Source organism: Dromiciops gliroides, chromosome 3 (genome assembly GCF_019393635.1).
Source record: "Dromiciops gliroides isolate mDroGli1 chromosome 3, mDroGli1.pri, whole genome shotgun sequence".
In the NCBI taxonomy this organism is placed as follows: Eukaryota; Metazoa; Chordata; class Mammalia; order Microbiotheria; family Microbiotheriidae; genus Dromiciops; species Dromiciops gliroides.
Window position 1 is genome coordinate 603,411,873 of NC_057863.1, and position 16,955 is coordinate 603,428,827.

General features: G+C 41.9%; 1 protein-coding gene across 1 annotated transcript in view; it reads right to left on the reverse strand.

Moving 5' to 3' along the window:
• Nucleotides 1-12,669, reverse strand: part of EPB41 (erythrocyte membrane protein band 4.1) — a 196,699-nt gene extending 184,030 nt beyond the window's left edge. Inside the window, exon 1 of the mRNA XM_043992709.1 lies at nt 12,466-12,669. The gene's annotated coding sequence lies outside the window, so the exon portion shown is untranslated. The remainder of the gene's footprint in view (nt 1-12,465) is intronic.
• Between the last annotated feature and the right edge of the window lie 4,286 nt (nt 12,670-16,955).

A 16,955-nucleotide genomic window follows, 5' to 3' on the forward strand; every position in this document is an offset into this window, starting at 1 on the left:
GGAGTTCTTGGGGACAATGAAGTTTTGAAAATCATACTGCCATGGACAGTAACAGGGAGGTTCAAAAGAGAGGAGGGTTTTAGGGGAAAGAATGAATTCCATTTTGAACATGTTCAGTTTGAGATGCCTAAAAGACAACCACTTCAAGATGTCCAATAGGCATTTGGTGATATAGTCTCAGAAGAGAAACTGGAAGTGGATATAGAGATCAGGAAAGCACCTAAATAGAAATATTAACTGAACCCATGGGAGCTAATGAGATCACCAAGTGAGAGTGTAGAGAAAAAATGAGAAGAGGGCCAAGGATGGAAACAGACATGGATGAAGATCCAACAAAGAAGACTAAAAAGGAGCTATTAGACAGGCAGGAGGAAAACCAAGAGAGAATATATATATATATATATATATATATATAAAATTTATAAATAAGTAAATATACACATATCAGGAGTATAACCTCAAAAATATTTTGCTGATACTCCAAACTCAAAAAGTTTGAAGATCAGCGTCCTAAAATGTTGGAAGTTGATTAATCCAGACCCTGCATTAGCCTGGAAGCAATGACCCCCCAAAATAATGAGTGGTGGTCAGAAGAAAGAATACAGTATGAAGTCACAGAGTTTATGTGTAACTATGTGGATTCAATATGGAGATTAATTAATGAGATGATGATAGAGAACTGTTCTTTATGGAGGCAAATTAAAACATGGTCCCTTTCTTTGACATATTAAGAATATTTTACAAGTGCCATCAAAGTCATAGAAAAAAACAATGGGTAGCTACATACACATACCCTTTGGATAGAAATATTATATATGTATATATCTGTGTGTATTAAATATATGTACTTATATATTTACATCTAAAATAAGCAAGTCAAAAGAGACTATCATAAACAGACACTCCACTCAAATTTTTCCCAAGAGTAATAATTTTCTCCCCTCCAAAACTGTGGAAATGGTTTGAAAATTACAATATGTATCATTATAGACTATTAGAACTTTCTTCCTTAATTCTACCGATTTATATGTACGATTTATACAAACCTCTAGGTATTCTTCAACCACCTCACTACATATTCATTAAATCACAGTAGACTGAATCAAAATACTAATCTAACCCAGTGTGTTTGCAACTGTATTTATTACACTGAATAGTACTGAACACACCATGAACCAAGTCATAAAAATTACACCATATGCTGCCAATAATATAGCATCAAATCTAAATAAAAATTAATGCTATCATTTTGGCATCCAACTCTAATTTAAGAATTATTTACTATAAACTGAAAGAATCCATTGCTCTGTCAACAGCTATGAATTCTCTGCAACTGGACACTTTCAATGACCAAATTTTGAGGATTCCTGCGGGGGGGGGGGGGGGGGGGGGCTGGAGTTGTTCATAAGAAAAGGTTGATGGGTTGAGGAGGCAAGTCACTGCCTCATTGCCCTGCAAAAAAAAACCCAAAAACCCCCAAAGAAAAGAAAAGGTTGATGGGATAATCATGTCACCAAAAGAAAAAAGTAAATCTGTGTCTAGGTCATATGCTTAAAATGCATTTAAAACACAATCTTGATCCAAATGCTTAAAAGACCAACACTGAGCTTGCTAATGAAAAGAGCTTACAGGAATCACACCAGTACGGAAAAGGACCACAATTCTGAGGTGTCAGATAACAAGGAAATAGAACAGTGGTTTGAATTCACCAATTTCTTGATTGGGGGGGGGGGGGGGGGGGGGGGGGGGAGGCAATTGGGGTTAAGTGACTTGCCTAGGGTCACACAGCTAGTAAGTGTAAAGTGTCTGAGGCCAGATTTGAACTCAGGTCCTCCTGAATCCAGGGCCGGTGCTCTATCCACTGTGCCACCTAGCTGCCTCGATTTCTTGATTTTTACAAGCAAGTTTCACATCCTTTACGACTGCTTCTACACTGAAGCTTGTAAGATTAGATCAACAGGCAGCTAAATAGATACCTTCAAAACCTAACTCTATGAGCAAGCCCTGTGCATAACTCACATTGGAAATCACAAGCTGTATATTTTAACCAGAATCTGCTGATTAACATATCAAAGTACCTGCAGAGCATTCATGTGTCCAGTGGCTTTTAAGCAGCGACCCAGATAGGCTCATTCTGAAAAGAGGGAAGTGGTACAACCTGGAAATCTGATTTGCCAAGAAAGCTCAACTTCACATTAGTTGTAAACACATCCTGGAATTTCAATTTACTCACAATTAAAGAACAAAAATTAAGGGAATAAAAAAAATTGGCCTATCGTTTTAAATGTTCTAAATTGTTCTATTTGAACTGCACATGTGAAAATATTATACTAGTGAACATTACTGCGGGGCACATAAAGCCTAACAAAAAAGAATACTACTTTTTTTTAAAGAGCTAAGCTTTGTAGAACAAGGAGCTGGGGCATTGGAGGGGGGAAAGGGAAGCATGAAGATTTACTAAACAAAATACTTTCACATGTTCTCATTTGATCTTCACAATAGCCCAATGAGGTAGATAAGTCTGATATTATTCTCCTTGTTTTATGGATGCAGAAAAGGGTAATAACAAAAACTAATTAAACAAAATACAAGGTGATGCTCCAAAATATGAATTTTGTATATATCCATTTAAAGAACAACTTAACTGCCATCTTCTAACAGAAATGCTTTCCTAACCAACACCACCTAAGCCACAGCTACCATTTCTGGCCTACATTGATCCCCCTCTCCTCAGCCCTAACATAGCACTTTATACCTCCCAATCACTTTATTATTCTACTCTGCAATATAATGGAAAAACACTAGAAATGGGGTTAGGAAATAGGTTCCACTGATTTAGGAAATCCTGGGCAAGTCTCATGTTACCTCATGGTGTTTCATTCTGACTTGACTGCTAAAAAGATTTGGGGAGCATCAAATGAGATAATCTGAGGCAGTGCGATATAGTGGACAACATGATGAGATGGGGAGATAGACCACCTCAGTTCTCTTTCAGGCTTTCCTACATACTATTTGTGTATTTGAGGACAGCAGTTACCCCCTCTAGGCCTCAGTTTCCTCTGCAAAATGAGAGACTGAACTAAATGGTACTATCCTATAGTAAAGCACTTTGTAAACCTGGAAAGGCTATAAAAATATGGACTATAAAGAATAGTGTCAAATAAACTCCAAAAGACCACAAACTCCCAGAGGACCCCAGGGCCATGTTCTAATCTCATCTGTATTCCCTACATTAGAGGCATCAGCCAGCAACATTCCTGAGTGTGGCCCCAAAGAAATTCAAATGTAATCAGGAAATATTTAACAAAATAAGTAAAAACATGATTGACCATAGATAATGTTAATATGTGGACACCACTATTCTGTATCACCTATCATACCCTTACAAACAATTACTGCTCAACAAATATCTGCTGGATTGACAAAAAAAAAAAAAAAGATGTCTTTTAGAGAAGATATGAATTGTTATTACATATTATGTTAAACAATTAGGATTATGAAAGTTACAAAACTATTCATACACTCTAGCCCAGAGATCCTACTTTTAGATATATAAGGTAATGTTACAAAGACTTCTGGGGGCCAGCTGGGTGGCACAGTGGAGAAAGCACCAACCCTGGATTCAGGAGGACCTGAGTTCAAACCTGGCCTCAGACACTTGACACTTACTAGCTGTGTGACCCTGGGCAAGTCACTTAACCCTCATTGCCCCGACCAAAAAAAAAACTTCTGTATAAAAATATCCACAGAAGCATTATAATTATTTATAACTATGTAACTGTCTATTGAATATTTCACATTGCTTCCTAGACATCTCAAACTCAACATGTCTAAAACTAAACTCACTATTTTTCCCCAAAATCTTACCCCTCTTTAAGCACAATTATCTTACAACTGTTCTTACAGTCACCAGGGTTTGTAACCTCAGTGTCATCCTCAAAATCACATTTTCTGTCAACCGATATAATGCAGTCAGTTGCTAAATCTTGTTACTTCTTTCTCCACAAATTCTCTGGTATCTTATCTCCTCTCTGCTCACATAACCACCAGCCTAGTCAAGGCACCCATTACTTCTAGCCTGGACCACTACAAGAGCCTTCTCATTTTGTGTCCCAACCTCCAGTCTCTCCTTCCCAAGCACCAAGGTGATTTTCCAAAAGTGCCAATCTGACCATACTGCTCCCCTACCCTGGTCAATTAACTCTACTGACTCCCTATTGCCTCTAGGAGCAAATATAGTTATTCTGTTCCTATTTTAGAGCTCTTCACAACCTGGGCTCAATTTGTGTTTCCAATCTTATTATAAATCGGTCCCTGTTCTATACTCTATGACCTGACTAAGCCGACCTCCTCACTGGTTTTAAGCCACTTAACAGTGTTAAGGACTTTCTTTTCTGGATCTTCAATAGTTATGGCTATTGGGGGACAGGAGCAGAAACTGCAGAAGCAGTTTCCAAGTCACATGACCACAGGGCTGCTTCCCAGAATGGTGGTTGCAGGGGCCCATTGGAAGCTGACTCAGTTCCTGAAGGGGGTTGGGGGGTACCATTCCAGGAGATCTTGGACTCAGGGGTCCTTGAGTCTGCCTCCACAAGGGTCTGAGGTAGGGGAGTGACTGAGGTAGTGTGACAGCCATGGTTTGGCTCCCCAGGTACATGTTGCCTGCCTCTCGTCTCCTTCAAAATTTGTGCTGCTTCAGTGAGGCTAATTTGCCTGCCTCACCGAACATGAGCGCATAAGTTTCTTGAAGACAGGAACTATCATTTTTGTCTCTATATTGTCCAGTGCCTAGCATGATACCTGGTGCTGAATAAAAGCATGCTGATTATCGGCAATAGCAAAAAAAAACTGTATCAGGCAATAGGTAATGGCTAATGGTGGTAAGTGAAAGTAATGGAATATTACTGTGCCATAAAAAATGATGACTATTTCAAAGAAATAAAGCTGAGTTAAAAAAATTAACATAAAGAATATAAACTACTACAACTATGTACAACTTTAAATGGCAAAATTAATCAGAAACACTGGATAGTGTTAGTACTGATTTATGAAGCATACAGCAGTCCTTTCTGCAAAGAAATAGAAAATGCATATTCATGCATAGGTATGCAGTACAATCAGTTGCAATTATGCTTTTGTGTTGTTTTATTTAACTGCTTTCAGGGATTTGTCCACTGTACAAGATTCAGTCAGGAGTATGTTGGGAGCAATTGTTTAAACAATCTGGTCAAATAAAATTTATCAATACAATTTTTAAAGAAAAAATTCAAATTTTAAACAGGTGAACAAAGAGGTTCAACCCATTGGAAAATTTAGGTTTATTCCTAAAATGTAACAAAGACGTTATCAAGAGGAGTTTGATTTAGTTGTAAAATAAACCCTAAAGAAAAATTGCCTCTTTCAACAGCAAAGAACAGGTGTAGACCACAAGCAGCGTGCCACCTGGAAGGACCTGACTTCCTCCTGTTAGCCTAGTCTATCTATTTACTAACTGCTGAGTCCCCCAGCACCCAAACTGGCAAATGGCAGAGTTCTTAAGTAAATGTGCAATCAAAGAGGCAAAGATTTCCAGAGCTACCAATAATCCAGCCCCTCCTCCCATCTCCAAAGCAGAATATAACCATGAGAAATTTAGCTACTTGAATCTCTCATTAACCCAGGATTAACTCATTAAAGAAAAACTGGACAGCTGGTACTACTGATAAAGCTCAAAGTGAATTCAAGACAGATAACAGATAACCAACCAGGCTTCTTTCAGTCATTCATTTTTTTGCTTATAACATTTTCCACTCAGCTATAAAGGCTAAGTTTGTGCAGTGATTGTCTTGAGACAAAGTATTTTTACACATTTAGTGCATTAAGGTGGAAAAAAAAGTTCACAAAAACGGATTACCAGCAATATTCCAGTAGGAATTTATGTATATGCAAACACATTAAACTGCTTGTTCTAGATCATGACATACATACTGATGAATTCATCTAATTTTCAAAAGAATTTTTTTTTCCAATCTGACTTTGCCAAGTCGTTTTTCTCTCCAAAGTTCTTTCATTCCATTGCCCCATTTCTTAAGAGCCTATTAAGGGTACTCCTCCACTTCAGTCTTATTTGGACCTCACTGTGGTGTGGAGTGGAAATGTGATGAATTCATCAACAAGAATGCAAGCACTGGCATCATCTACCAAACAAGAAAGCCTTAGGCTATCAGCCTCGATATACCCATGGAGATTCCACCAAAGGCTAGATGACAGCTAATGATAGTTTTTTGACCACTACAATTCATATTAGGGGTGGCATTAGCAATAGGAAGGCACTAGTTAAACATGGGTATTTTGAAATATAGGGAAAGTACTGTGCCAAACACTCAAGAGAGATGCAAAGAAAATAAGATTGTGCATCTGTCCTCACGGAGTTTATAATCTAGCAACAAGCTGGCTAACAAGGTCCTGACAGATTAAATACTATCTGACCAACATATGGCTAAGCACTTCAAGGCAGCAATTTGTTCAAATGAGTCAAATACTTTATAGTCAACAAACAGTGGGATCTTGTATTCTCTACAACTGTATGACTGTAAAGATGTGGTCTGCTATAGAATATTATTTGCAAAAGCCTGCCTGTTCCTTTCTTAATATTCTTCTGGTGATACTATATGACCGTGAATCATGAATTACTACAATCTCTGAGGAATCACAAACTGCAGGTCACCAAAAGGGCAACGGAGAAATGCATGGTGGGAGTAAATAAGCTGAAACATATTTCCAACAATGAACTGTGGGGAAAAAACCACAACAAACAAAGATAGCAAAAAGATGTACAACGACAAAAGAATGGTGGCCACCCATTTAACAACAGGAAAGAATAATAGATAGGCTGCATTGGTAGTTTAAATAATGCCAAGATACACAGGCTCTAACACACTGGGTGGACCTCTTATCAAGGATTTACAGGAGGACTTGGACAAGAGCAGAAAAAGATGAGAAGGCCCAGGTGGGTTTTGATCTGAAACTATTAGAGGGAGTACCCACACTGAAGAGATCCCCTGACCCATTTGACTAAGGTGAAAAACCATCTAGGGCCATTTTATAAAATTTTACAATTACTGATTTTCATAATAAGCTATTATGAATATGTGTGTAACTCCTTGGAAGTGGGTTAGTTATTGCATGCTTTACAATATGCTATAATGGGGCAGCTAGGTGGTGCAGTGGATAGAGAGCATTGGCCCTGGAGTCAGGAGGACCTGAGTTCAAATCCATCCTCAGACACTTAAAACTTACTAGCTGTGTGATCCTGGGCAAGTCACTTAACCCCAATTGCCTCACCAAAAAACCAAACAAACATACAATATGCTATAAATTGGAGAAATTAAGTACAGGAAAAAGAAGAGTTTTTCTCTAGATTCACTCAGCACTCACTAAGTGCTGAGGAAAATATAAATATAAACAACAAAGTCCCTGCCCTCAAGGAATTTACAATCTAGTAGAGATGGTAAGATGATATAGATAAATATTAAAGAAATATGCTTTCTAGTATGGTTATTTATATATCTCTTATGACCCCTGGGAAATGGCAGCTTTAAAGACAAGGACCACGTTTAATTCATGAAATCTCAGAATTAGAAGGGAACTCAGAGGACACCTAGCACAACCCAGACACCTACAAAAATTCCCTCTCCACCAAACACAATAACCAATCAACAAGCAGTTATGGAGTGCCTGATCTAATGAGCTCCTAAAACAGTCCATTCTACTTCTGGAAGAATTCAAAGCCAAAATCTGTCCCTGCACTTTGCGCTTGTTGCTCCTAGTTCAATCCTCTGTGCCAAGCAGAACGAGTTCGATCCCTCTGCAATGGGACAGCTTCTCAACTTTTCATTAGTCCTCCAAGTCTTGTCTTCCTCCTGGCAACCTGAGATGGCATTAGCGTTTCTGGAGGCCATATCAAAATTAGGGACTTGCTAGTCTGCTAAACGCCCTAGACTTTTTTCAGACAATCGCTATCTGGCCACACCTCTTACATAGTGTAGATGAGTTAAAATGTTTTAAAAATCAACTCCACAAGGTGGAAAATTTGACCTTTACATTTACCCTCGCTGAATTTCACTTTATTCTATTAACATTTCAGACAGCTCACTTTTGCATCATTCACAGCATTTAAATCATCAGCCTGGAACTCAAGAGGTTTGGACCTCATTACATGAGGACCCAGACTTGTGCCAATTTAAAATAAAAACAAAGGATATAGTGACGTGTGCACAGTGCTCTATAAATGAATGAACATACCAGGGAGATAGCAGCAGTCCGGAGCTTTTTACACGCGTTACCTGTACACCAGGGGTTCTCTGCCTCTTTTAAAGTCCCTTACTTTTAAGCTTTCAGGAAACAAACCAATCAGTCAACAAGTAACTATTAAGTGCCTCATATATGTCAAGCTCTGGGGGAATACAAATACAATGAATGAAATAATTCCTGCTCCCAGCTTCCACTCTAAGAGGGAGGCAATTCCATCATTCTCTATTCAATATGAAAGGAAATAAATTCTAAAGTTTATAATACACATGCTCATCAGAAATAAAATTAAAATGTTAATTTCAATAGAATTATGTAGTTATTTAACAAATATTCCCACATCCCCCTGAAAAGTTTCTCCTAGACGCTGGGGTTATAAGTACCCAGACTTAGAACCCTTGCTGTACACAATGGAGCTCCAGGGGCTTGAACTGGAGATCAAGAAGACCTAACTTATGGACAAAAATTAAGATCTAGGGAAATTTCAGGGGGGCTTCACTAAAAACTCTTTTCTACTAATACCAGAATTTTCTCTAGATTTTGTACAGACCGCACCCTCACTTCCTTCCCACCCCCATCCCTACCCCCCAGCCTGAAAGGTTCTCTTGCCTCCCCTCCTTGGAATTTCCTAATCCCCTTTAAGGCTGAAGTGTTGCTATCTCCCTCAAGAGCAATCTTCCTGACTGCCCCCACTATTAGTGTCTTCCCCCACTTGGTATGAATTTTGTATAAATCTGGCATTGATTTAACTGTAAACGTGCTGGACCACACCACGGGGAAAAGATAAATCCCTCAAAGACAGAGACTCACTTTTTTGTCTTTGCAGCTCATACCAGCACCTAGCACATGGCAGGCCCTTAATAAATGCTTGTTGTATTGAACCCAGGAAACTGAATTTCTGTGACTTCTTTTTTCTTTGGTGAGGCAATTGGGGTTAAGTGACTTGCCCAGGGTCACACAGCTAGTAAGTGTTAAGTGTCTAAGGCTGGATTTGAACTCAGGTCCTCCTGAATCCAGGGCCGGTGCTCTATCCACTTCGCCACCTAGCTGCCCCCCTGTGACTTCTATATTCAATTTTCTTGACTACTGGAAAATACTTTCTATTAGCTATCTTCCTAAAAAGACTATCAATAAAATTCTATATCAAATATGTTTTAGGATGCTTGGGAAAGAGATGCCATCTAAATATAGCACCTGTTACTAATGGCAACACTACCAATATAATCAATTTCCATATTTCTGGTTTTCAGTCACACAACTGAAGAAATTAGCTCCTGCTTCATTCATCACCAGTATCTGGTTCTAAACCTTCTGGATCACATCCTGAACAAACTGAAAAACCTAAATGGAAATTGCATATAGAGTTTTTTAAGGTCCAAAGAAAATTTTAGCACTTCTACTGACTGAATAATCTATGTTATTTACAAAGTTTAATTAAATACGAGCACATACCAATTTACCCCTTTCTCCTTTCCTTATGATCTGGACCACTGAAAGGCCAGCGTTTTGATTTGGAATGTGTAAATTAAGAATTGGAAAAGAATCACAGGAAGCTGTCAACCTGCTAAAGAATGAACTTACTGTATCACTATTTTAAGTAAAGGAAGCACAAGTCAGACACAAATATGTCAGAAATACAAATACACTCTTGATTTTTTCAGTCTTGGTTGGCTGAAACTTCATAAGGAATATTTTATCCTCAATAAGAACTAAACGTTTGGCTTTCCTCCCCTCCCCCCCAAGAAAGTCACTTCCAGAATTCTGAGTAGGAAGTGATAAATGCCACCCTATATTTAAGAAATGGAAAACAAAATGAACACATTGAAAACAAGATCAAATGAGATCATTGTAAAGCCCTTAGTACAGTGCCTAGGACATAGTAAGTGCTATGTAAATATCAGTTATTATTACTGGCTTAGACTTCACATAGAAAACTACTTTCTAAAGATGCCAATATCCAAAAGGCAAAAAATTGATAAGATTTACAGAATGGAAAAGCCTCCTTCTTTATTTTTAGTAGGGATTTATATTGTAAGAGCAGAACTAGGATTAAATGGGATTTTAAAAAAGGAAAAATGGTGGCCTGCAGTAAATGGCCAACCCCACAAAGGTTTTGGTTCAGATTCAGAGAGACAATGGAAAGAGTAAAGAATAAAAGAATAGTCATATATCCTCATGATGATCCATAAAACCCACTATAATAATACTCAGAATATAACCATTTATTTCAGTTTTCCATAAAAGCAGAAAGAACAAAATAACAGCTGTGAAATCACTCAAATTACTTAAAAAAAAAAGCTTAGCATCTTTCAAAACCTCCAACACACATGCCAGAGAGTCTCCAAAGACTATTCAATTATGACTGAGTACAGTCAAGAAAACAACAGCATGACAGTCACTATCATGTGGCTAGAAACCAATCCATCAGCAATTTGTTCCACGTGAGATCACTTTCTCTCTCAAGAGAATGCCTATTCCTAGGAAGAATAAACCTGTTTGGGCAAAACCTCGCCAGGAATGAGAGCTTAATGATGAAATTCTGAGGACAATTCTAGTATCCAATATCTGCATAGGTAAGGGAACGATACAATCCTTAGTAAATTATATTTCCAAGGCAACAATACAATTTCAGTAAATTTTATATACAGATATATAGTCATAATGCCAAAATAAATAACTGACTCAATAGAATCCTGAAAACAAAGAATACCTATATTTAATTTCTCAAATTGAGAGACTGTTAGAAGTGTATTTTTTTCAAATGCCCAAACCATCTCACTAGAAAGTAGCATGGAATCTGCCACCAAAGTAATGGGACTATGACAGAAGGTAGCAGTAGTCAGCAAGATAAAACTTGAGTCCTTGATTTGTGATTCTAGAGACCCAAGTTCAAATATGAACTGTGTGACCATAAGTGAGTGATCTCTTAGTACCTCAGTTTCTGTACCTGCAAAAAGGAGGTCACCATTACATGAACAAGTTACCAAGAGGAAAGTAAACTCTGTAAACTTTAAAGCCCTATATAAACTATTCTCTCTCATATGCCTATACCTGTGACATTTCAAAGGCTACAGTTTGCTCTCCCAGCCCTCCAACCCTCCCACAAAAGTAAAAGCAGCATGTTATAATCAATTATGGAGTGTGAACCTTTGCAGAGTTACAGTACCAATAGTTTTGTCACTTCTCCTGAGCCTCATTTGCCTGTTCTGTAAAATGGGAATAATAATTGAGCAGGATTGCATGAAGAAAACACTCTGCACAGGACTTGAAAGAGTCAGAGGACCTAGGTTCAAATAGAGGTTTTGCCATTTACTGGGTCCCAGGTGACCCTGGGTAGGTCCTCTGTCCCTCAGTTTCCTCCTCGGTTAAAATAAGGTGACTGGACTGGGTGACCGTTGAGGTTCCAGAGGTACCTCAGCCTAGTGTCCCATGAAAGAGGGCTGGAAATCCAGAAGACCTGAGTTCCAATCCTGCCCCAGTCCCTAACTAGCTGGGTGGCCCTGATCAAATGGGCCTCAGTGTCCTCATCTGTAAAACATGGATAATAACAGCAATGCCTCCCAGTGTGGTTGTGAGGAGCCAACATGAGATACAAGTGTGAAGTGCTACGTCAATGCTAGCTATTGTTATTGTCACATAACAAGACCCGTACTATCAATGAGGATTGATAATTACACCTAGGAACCCAGGAAAGATGGGGGACCCCTACTGAGTCAGTCCCTGGCCTGGACCCTGCATGACCCGCACAGAAGGGGAGGGGAACGAGGAAAAAGAAAAAACTTTTTGGAAATCCTCCTTCCCCCCTCCCCCTGGTCTGCACCCCGACACCCTCGAGCCCCAGAACCCTCCTCCGGAAAACCGGGGGGCACCAGACCCGCCGCCAGAGGTCCTGGCTTCGAACTTGCGGGGTGACCTTGGGCAAGTCCCTTGCCCCCTGGGCCTCAGTTTCCCCATCGGTCCAAACCACCCGGTTCCCTGCTGCAGATAGGGAGCCCCCTCCCGCGGCGGGGGCCTCGCGCCGCTGGGCCCCGCGGGTTCCGGGGGCGCTGCAGGAGACAAAGAGGCTGCGCCGGCGGCAGCGCCAGGACCGTCCCCTCGGGGACAGCTCCGCGGCCGGCAGTCCCGGCTCGGCCCCGGCCCCAGCCTCAGCCTCGGGCCGGGCCCGCCTCGCCTCACCTTGCACGGCTCGGGATGCTCGCGCCGCTCCCGCTCCCGCCGCCGCCCGAGGAACAATGGCAGGAGGCGCCGCCGCCTCGCGGGCTGCCCGCCTGACTGACTGACTGACCAACCGACCGCCAGAAGCAGCGAGCGAGCCAAGGAAGGGAGGAAGGAAGGAACGGGCGGCCTGGCGCGCGCCTCCCCCTGCCGACAGTCCCCGGCGGCGCCGCGGCCCCGGCCCTCGCGGCCCTCACGCGCGCCCGCACGCCTCCCCCTCCCCCAGCCCCTCCTCAGCTCCCCCCCACCTCCGTGCCCCACAACATTGTAGTAAACTCCGATTGGGCCGCGCTCGAGGGAAGGAGGGGGCCGGGCCCGCGGGCCCCCAGCCCATTGGCTGAGGCGAAGCTCCGCATTAGCCCTCCCGCCCCTCCCTTCCTGAGACCAGTAAGGAGCGGGGAGAGAAAAAGGAGGAGGAAGGGGCGGGGGGGGGGGGAGAAGAAAAGGGGAGGGGGGAGGAAAGGAGCTGGTGCCGCGTGCGCACGCGCGGACCGAACCCCTGCTCTAAAGCCTGGCCGGGTTCTAGCGCTCGCGCCGCACCCACGTGGGAAGCTAGCCTGCTGGGACCCGGGCCTTCCCGCCCGGGAAAGGGGGCGGGGGAACGTTCCGGCCCCGGGAGAGGCCGGCAGGCAAGAGGCAGAGAAACAGAAGGGGAGCCAGCTGGAAGTTGGGATGCCAAACGCGGTAGCCCCACCCCTGAGCCCTCCTCTGGAGTGCGGCACTTTTGCCCATTGGCGGAACGCGGAGAGAGCCTGGCACCTGCACCCAGCACCTGGCACTCGCTCCGGCTGGCCCTGCGCCAGGCCCGCCGGGGCATCTGGAGAAGGGCTACTCGGTATCTGATTCCCCTAATGTCAAAGGGTTCTGAAACCTCCCTGGGCCTCAGTTTCCTCCTCTGTCATTCACGTTTGGAGCAAAACATCTTTAACCATCCTCTCACCCCCTTCCTACTCACCCCAATACATTATCTTCATTGCCTCGTGAGGACAAATGTTTAACAACAGGCTCTCTAGAAGAAAGAAAAATGTGCCCACGACATAACTTTAAATCGTAATACTCATTTTTAACAATCAAGCACTGACTTGTAGTGATTATAGATTTCCTAGGTATAAGTGGTAAAGTGGGTGGAGAGCCCAGAGTCAGAAAGACCTGAGCTCAAATCTGGCCTCAGACATTTACTAGCTGTGTGACCCTGGACAAGTCACTTCACCCCGTTTGCCTCAGTTTCCTCCTAAGTAAAATGAACTGGAGAAGGAAATGGCAAACCACTCCAGTATCTTTGCCAAGTAAACCCCAAGTGGGGTCCCTAAAGAGTCAGACATGATTGAACAATAAATACTTGTGAAATTTTAACTGGCATCCCTAACTAGCAGGCTCCTGCTTAATAGCCTGTCTGGTCCTTAGCAGAATCCCATAGTTCCAACCTAAGAACTAACCTAAGGTTACAAGGAGAATCACACATTCCTCTCACTCTGTGATAACAGCCATCCTAGGCCTAATTGCTGCTTCCCATAATCCACACTCCATCTCCCTTCTCTTTGCTTCTGAATTGGCTATGCTCCTCCATTCCTAAAATGTACAGTAGTACTCCCTTCTCCTCCCAGACCCTCAGAATCCTTGGTTTCCTTCAAGGCAGGTCAAGATGTGGTTGTTGTTTAGTCTTTTTTAGTCGGATCCTACACTTCTTGACCCCATTTAGGGTTTTCTTGGGAAAGATCCCGGAGTGGTTTGCCATTTCCTTTTCCGATTCATTTTACAGACAAAGAAACTGAGGCAAACAGGGTGAAGTGACTTGCCCAGGGTCACACAGCTAGTATATGTCTGAGGTCACATTTGAACTTATATCCTCTTAGCTCCAGGCCTGGCATGGTATCCACTTTTCCACCTACCTGTACTACTTTCTAAATAAAGATCTTCCTGATGCCCCGTCTCTCCAACCCCCTCCCCAAAACAGGATAGCACAGTGGCTAGAAAGTTGACCAATAAAATCAGGAATACCTGGGTTCAAATCCTAACTGGCAGATACTACCTATGTGACTCTGGGCAAGTCAACCTTCACAGCTCTAGGCAGCTCTCCAAGAATAGAATTTTCAGGTAAGGTGTTGACCTGCACTGATAGGGTGAGTTTCCTCCTCTAAGTAATGACATCACAAATCCAGTCTCTCCCTCGCTCCCCCTTCCCCTCTCTCCTTTTCTCTCTTTTCATGCTATCTCCTCCTCCTTAGTATTCAAGCTCTGTGCCTTTCTATCCCCAGCACTTAGCACAGTATCTCACATACACAATGGTAGATAGGTAGGTAGGTAGGTAGATAGATAGATGATAGATAGATGTAGATAGGTAGATAGATGATAGATGGATGAGAGAGAGAGAGAATAGTGCCTTGGGAAAAGCAATGGATTTAGAGCAACTGGATTTAAATCCTGGCCCTTCCACTTTTTAATCCAATGTGGTTTTAGGCAAGTCACCTAATCTCTCTGGGCCTCAGTTTCTTCATCTGCAAAAAAGGGGTAGAGAGTGGACCATGTGACTTCCATCGTCTCTTCCAAATCTATAAGTACATGATTCAATATTAAAGTTGGAAAGGACCTCCGAGATCCACTGGTCCCACCCCCTTATTTTACAGATGAAGAAATCAAGGCCCAAAGAGGGGTTAGTGACTTGCTAATAAGTTACAATCACGACCAGAACCCATCTCCCAATTCCCATCGCAGTGTGCTCTGTCCATGACACCATCTTGCCTTTCAAGGTCTGATTGGCCTCCCTTCCAGGGGACTTAGTGACTAGGGAGGATTTTTTGGTAGTTTTTTTCTGGGTGAGGAAAGAGGTTTAAAATGGTATGACAATAGATGGTGCTGGGTATCTTGGCCCAGAACTGCTCTTCTCAGCACTGAAGAGACTGGTAATTCTCCAGCTGTATGTATATCAGTCTGTGCCTGGCACCATGGGACCCACACCATGTCACTTCCCCACTGAAGAAATGTCAGTGGCTCCCCCCTGACTCCAGGATAAAATAGAAATTCAGTTTCATACTTCACCATCTGTCTCCAACCTACCTTTGCAGGCTGACTGCCCACTGCTCTTATCCCAGCCAAACTGGACTATTTGTGGTTCCCCAAAATCAACTCCACGTCCCCTGTGTCCCTATCTTTGTAATTCTGTTCCCCATTGCCTAGGAAACCCCCACCTCTTGGAATCCCTCACTTCCCTTAAGACTCAGCTCATGAGCCATGTTCTAATGAGAAACCCTTCTATAACTACCAATTGTTTTTACATCTCCATTACCTAGTATAGTACCTGGTAAACAGTAGGTGCATCAATCAGTCAAGAAGCATTTTTTAACCACCAGCTACTACATCTAAACAAATACTGTACTGAGGACACAGGTACGAAGACACAAAATAATCCCTGCTAGCAAGGAGCTGGCATTCTAATGAAGAAGACAACAAGGCTATCTATAAAAAATAGATAACAGCATAACTATAAAGAGAAAGCTACAAATATATGGACAGATCAATAAATACAAGATTGGGAGAGGATCCACTACCTGCCAGATTGATGGAGGGAAAGAAGGAAAGAAAGAGGGGAAGACAGAGTCCCTGCTATCAAGAAGCTTATACAGGGTATCCCAAAATAAGCTTAAAACCATGCTAAGACTTGTGGAACAGCCTGTATCGTTCCTGTGAAAAAGAATGTTCACAAGGCCCACCATGAGTGAACGCAATGTAAGCAAATTAGAGCAGTATAGAATATTTTGCCTTACAGATCTCTGGGTAAGGGAAGAATTGAAAACCAAACAAGAGATAGAGATGTAAAATGGATAAATTCAATTATATTAAATTAAAAGGGCTTTGCAGAAATAAGACCGATGCAGCCAAGATTAGCAGAAAAGCAAGAAACCAAGGGGACAATTTTATAGCAAGTTCCTCTGATAAAGGCCTGATTTCTCAAATATATAAAGAACTGAGTCAAATTTTTAAGAATGTGAGTCATTCTCCAATGGATAAATGGTCAAAGAATATGAATAGACAGTTTCAGAAAAAATCAAACCCAACTATAGTTATATGGGAAAGATGCTCTAAATCAAAGCTTCTTAAACTGTGAGTAACTGAATGTGGGGGTTGTGAAAAAATTGGCAACAGTATAAGGTTATGTATACCTGTTTTATATACCTATATATCCCCAGGTCATGTAAAAATTTCTTGGGCAAAAAGTGGTCTCCAGTGAAAAATATTTAAGAAGCCCTGCTCTAAATCACTATTGATTAGAAAAATGCAAATTAAAACTACTTTGCCATTTTTGTTGTTGATTTGTTTCAGTCATGTCTGACTCTTTGGGAGCCCATTTGGGGTTTTCTTGGCAAAGATGCCAGAGTGGTTTGCCATTTTCTTCTCCAGCTCATTTTACAGATGAGGAAACTGAGGCAAACAGGGTAAAGTGATTTGCCCAGGGT